We start from the raw sequence: 5,993 nt of genomic DNA on the forward strand, positions 1-5,993 counted from the left end.
TATCAATAAATTTAAAATAAAATAGATTTTCTAAAATATGTTATTTGAAATTAGGTAACAAAATTGTGATATTTTTGAATTAGATTAATTAAACTGAAAACGATATATCTGATGTTGCGTTCTAAATAAAAGAAAAATGCATTAAAATCCGTAATTAATCAATTACGAATTTTATTTAGATTATAACTTTGATTCTCTAATTTAGTTTTAAATGTTAAAAAGAGAATGTACCAAACAACATTAAATTTTTGTATGTTTTTGTTGTAATTATTTTTCTTCGATCTTTTTGAGAATTTATGTAAAAAAGAACTAAAAGAATTCAATGTAAACAAATAGTTGTTTTTAATAATGTGACAATATATAACTAAAAACAAATACATGGAAATTAGATTCTTCTTCTTGTTATATTTATATATAAAATGTGAGATATGATTAATTAAATTTAAAATAGATATAAGATAAGACTAACAACAAATTAAAAGATATGTTCATTTTATCTTTCAAAAGAAGATATGACCTGATAAATTGAATATGAAAAACAATAATGTTATATACCTATATGTAATTTTACAATAATCAACATAAGAAGGGATAAAAATAAATGGTGAAATATAGGGTACATATATAAATTTATAGATGTGCTTATGTGGCAAAATTCATACCATACATCTTAAAGCCACACTTTTCATTTAAAACCATAACTCTTCGTAAAGAAAAGTGTCACCTAATGGAAAAAAGTAAATTAAAAGATTTAAGAGAAGAAATAATTAAGTTATCAAAATTAATAGATCAAAAATTAATGATTTTAACTAATGTTAACTGTAATGACACCGAATTCTTAAAATCAATACAAAATGATTTTTCTCAAAATCTTTATTTTACTATAAGTTTTATTGAAGGACTCCAAAAACCTGAAAAAACTTATTTCTCACACGGAATTTCTAAAAAATGTTACCATGGAAATGATTCACCACATCTTTATCATACCTTTAACCCACAATTAAATTCTATAGTAGACATGCTTGAAGAAATATTAGTATCCATAAAATTTCAAAGAAATAAGGAAGAAAAAAATTTCCAAAATATAATCAACATAACAGATTTAAAAGTAAAACCACCACTAAAATTATGAATATTGAAGAAAAATTAGAAGAAGTTACAATGCTTTTTAAACAATTAAAAATGGCTCAAGAAAATAATGTTATGGAACAGGGATTTCAAATAGAAGAAGAATTAGTAAATTCTGAAAATATAGAAAATGAAGAACACATCCTAGATTACTCAAGTGACGAAGAACCAGCAATTCCAATACAAGTAAAAAATGAAGCTGGAACATCTAAAGATAATCAATCTCAATTTAAATGGGAAACAGTTTTTGATAATTATGCCTTTAAAAAAGGGTTTATAAATAAAGATTCAAAATATACAAAAATACCATCAAAATACATCCCTAAAATCCAGGAAATGGAAGGAAATAGAATGCTCGATTTAGATTGTAAAAAGAATGAAAAAGAAATTTTCGAAAACTGGTTGAATTCCTTCTTATTAGAAGCCTTTACTAATCCAAAACTTAGTGAATTGTCTGGAAGAGACATTTGGAATTACATAGGATTTCATACTAAAGGAACTATAAGAGATTATATGACATCAATAGAAAATCAAGTAATAGAAGAATTAGAAACAAAAACATCAGCTTATGATAAGATATTGTATATAATGATGATTCTATATAAAGAATTTTTTGGAAAAAATATTATAGATCATAGATGAAAAACTTCCAGAACTTTATATTCCAGAAGAAAACGACTACTTAATAGTGGAAACAGATGCTTCAGACATAACCTGGTCGGGATGTCTAAAAGCTAAGAAAGCTATAAAAAGTTTAGAACAAGAAAAAGAATCACTAGATTCTAAATATTCCCCAAAGGAATTACTTTACAGGTATATTTCAGGGACTTTTACTCCAACAGAACAAAGATATACCACTCATGAAAAGGAAACTCTAGCAGCAATTAAATCTCTTAAGAAATGGAAAATTGATTTACTAACCAGAGAATTTACATTAAGGACAGATTCAAGTTACTTAACAGATTTTATACGATATAATTTAAAAGTTGATTATAATCATGGACGATTGGTAAGATGGCAATTATTTTTGTTACAATATCCAATAAAAATTGAATATATTAAGGGTGACAAAAATGTTATTGCAGATACATTAACAAGAGAATGGAGTTCGTCTACAACGCATTAGATCAAGAAATTAAAAAATATGAGCAAGAACTCGAAAAATGCAAGCATTGTTAGCAAATAAGGACACAGATCCAATCCCTCAAGAAGGCCATTGAAGCAATGAAATCAACACAACAAACAACACCATCAGAGTTCAGCCAGCCAAGCGTGGTGGACAAATCAGGTGAAGAAAAAATTTCGGAAAATAAAACAATTGCTAAAATTATTAAAAAATCCACCCAAGATAAAAAATATTATGTAATTTATAATGGCCCCATGAAAGGAGTATATGATGCCTGGGAAAAAGCAGCACCATTCACACATCAATCAAGGATAATTCATAAAGGAGGGTTTCTAACACTGGAAGAAGCAAAGGAATCATTCAGGGAATATGAAGCTCTTCATCCAGAACAAACCTTAAAAAGAGCAGATAAAGCTCCAATCCAAACCCAGAGAACAGGGATAATAAGAAACATCCCTACAAGGGCTGAAATAAAGGAAAAGAAAAGGGTCTGCAGATCAAATCTCAGAGAAACCCTTAATATAGTCCTGAATTGGACTGAAGAAAAAAGGGCAATTTTGGGATATTATCCTATTGCCAAAGAACAGCTAACAAAGCTGGTTATATTTCCAGATGCTTCCCCATCTGATACCTATCAGTTTTTCCAATATGGATTAATTGATACAATTTTAATTTTTAATGATCTAAAAATTATTAGTGAGTTTCCTGCAGGATTCGTTGATGCAGTAAAGAGATTTAAAAATATGATTGACAATGTAAATCCAAGGGATATATCCCTAAAATTTACAAACAGTCAACCTATTTTTAATAAAGAAGAAGAATGCTTAGTTCCAGCACACCAAGTAATATTCATGTCCGTCTTCCCAGGAAATTTTCAACCAATTGATCAGATTCAAGACTTAACAATTTACAGTCATGAAGGAAGGCTAGCCAGCACATTAGCAAGGGTCTTTGAAAGAACTCAAAAAATAACGAAGGAATCTCACACAAGGATTAATTATAAAAGTAGAAATACTTTGCTTGTGTCCAGCAAAAGAAATGAAATTGAAGAAAGAGAGATGAGACTCTTGGTGGAATTTGAATCAGCATTCTACAACTTATCCAGACTTTTAGAAAAGCTCCCTGAAGGGATAAAGAGGAATCTCTGCTATTTGATAAAAGACAGAGAAGACCACAAATGCCAGCTATGTGCCTCATAGTTATCTGAAGAAAGCAATAATGAAACGGAATCAACTCACATGATGAAAGAAGAGGACAATGCATCTGAGGGTCACATGATAAAAGAGGAGGACAACACATCTGAAGCATCTCTCAATATTATTGCATAGTGACGTAAGCACTTAGGTCATAAAGCACCAACGATGTAGCTGGTGCAAGATAAGCAAACAATGACGTAAGCAATGACGTTATAAGAAGGGTAAGGATGGGAATTGTCCATCAAACCCAACTATTATAAATAGGTTGCTTAGGCAATTGTAGAAGTATCAGAAAATAGAAAGCAGGAGGCAAAGAGTACTCACATGCTAGGAGAGCAAGGAAGAAGCTGCCGAGGCGATTCTATGGTTTGAGGAAGAATTCCTTTAGGAAAAATAGTTCTAAACTCTCAAGAGCTCTTTGAAAGAGAAAATCGTTTGAATTATTTACAGTTTTCTGAAATAAATCAAAGAGCATTTGAAGCTCTAAAAATAATCTATGACAAGTTAAGAAGAGAAGTTGAAGAGCTAGAAAAATTAATAGAATCTATAGAAAATAGTGATGAATCGATGATAGAGTTTGCAGAAATTTTAAAATAAATAATAAAGCATAAAAAGATTGAAAAACCAGAAAATAAAATAAAAAGAAAAAGGGCTGAAAAATTAAAAAGTAAAATAAAAGAGTATAAAAGGGAATTAAATAACCTTCAGATCGAAATTGATGACCTTATAATAAAAAGGATAGAAATAAGAATAAATATAAACAAGTTGGAATTAAATTTAAAAAATTTATAAATGTCTGGAAAACCATATTATGACTTAAAAGAATTAAAACTGTTGAAAGAAAAAATGGAGAATGAAGTCGAAAAATTAAGAAGGTATTTAGAAACAACAGAAAGTGTAGAAATAAAAGAAGTTTTTGAGGATTTGAGAAATTATATTAAAGGAAAAGACAAACAGATAAAAGATTTTATATACAATAATTCATGCAAAAAAGAATATTATAAACTAAAACAAGATTGAAAACTATAAAAATGAAATCACAATATACATCAAGGACTAGTAAAAAATTAGATAAAAATGGTAAAAATTGGTATCAGAGCCAAGTTAACGATTAAGGGTAACACTTTTTTTTTTAAGCAACACTTTTTAGTGAGACGCTTTTTTGCCATAAAAGACAAAAACCTGTAAAGATGCATCTTTACAGTAGATGGCACCAAAATAAATTGATTACTAAACTAAATCTATGTTGTCTTGAATGAAGAAGGAAAAGTACAACTAACAAATAATAATGACTAATTAAGAAAACATGCTTCTAAAAGAGTAGATCGAGCAACTAGCTATAATTATAAATTTTATTTTAATATAAATATTATTATTAAATTTTTATATTAAATTTTTGGTTCCCTCAAAATTTTATTTCAAACTCCCCCACTGATTTCAATTGCTATATGCAATTAGATGCTGCATACTTAGCCAAAGCATCAGCAAGAATTAATCATATTAACAATACTTATATTTTACCCTTTCAAAAGCTTCCTTAAAGAACAAGCTAAACCTATACTCAACTCTTTTAAAGAAACTCCAGAACCTGCAATGTCATGTATAAGGTAGTTTATCAACCTATTATTTTTCTTTGTAAAATCTCAAATAAGAGAATATTAAGCAACAAATTAAACCAGTATAACAAGAAAGAAAAAGATCAACACATAGCATAATAGAAGCTAAGCTATAATCTAATTGAACCCTAAAAGAAAATAAAAGGTTCAAGTTAAATGTACAAAGTGCAAGTCAGAATTATTCACCAGAACAAAATATAGGGGAACAAAGTTAAATGCCTTATGATTTTACCTTGGACAAATTTCAATAATAATAATTTATTTTAATTAGCAACTTATCACAGAAAAGTAGTTTAAGGCTTAAAAATAGGGAGGACATTAAAAGGTTTCACTGCAATTTATTATACATGCATTCAAATCAACATGGTCGGGGTAGGACTAGAACATTTCGAATGAATAACGTACTTTTGGATTAGCTCAAGTCTGGAGCAGCCGAGCAGGTGATCAGAAGCTTCAACTGTTATTTTAGTTAGACTGCCGAAATAAGCTTGAGGATAAAGTTACTAGAGCTTGAAATAATTACTCTTTGTATTTCGTTTTATTTTTTACATCTTTTTATTTTAGTGTGGACGGATTATCCGAGAGACAGAACCAATTTTTTTCCCTCAACTTTGAATACTTGCACCATTGGCCATTCATGTTTAATTTTTACTAATTAAGTCCTAAAACTTTGTTCAACTTTTCGGATATGTATTTTAACTACCCAAACTTCTATATGTAGTCAATTATAATAACAATGTATATGTAAATGATATACATTATTTTCATCAACTAAAATTTTAAAAGACATCGTCAACTAGTACATTACAAATTTGTATTAGTTCGATAATATAAGTCTACGAAAGAAATTGCATTTTATAAAGTTTAAAAATTTTTATTATGTGATAGGTTAGTAACAAGTACATTACAAATTTTTATAGTAATCAT

Source organism: Arachis ipaensis, chromosome B08 (genome assembly GCF_000816755.2).
Source record: "Arachis ipaensis cultivar K30076 chromosome B08, Araip1.1, whole genome shotgun sequence".
NCBI classification, from domain to species: Eukaryota; Viridiplantae; Streptophyta; class Magnoliopsida; order Fabales; family Fabaceae; genus Arachis; species Arachis ipaensis.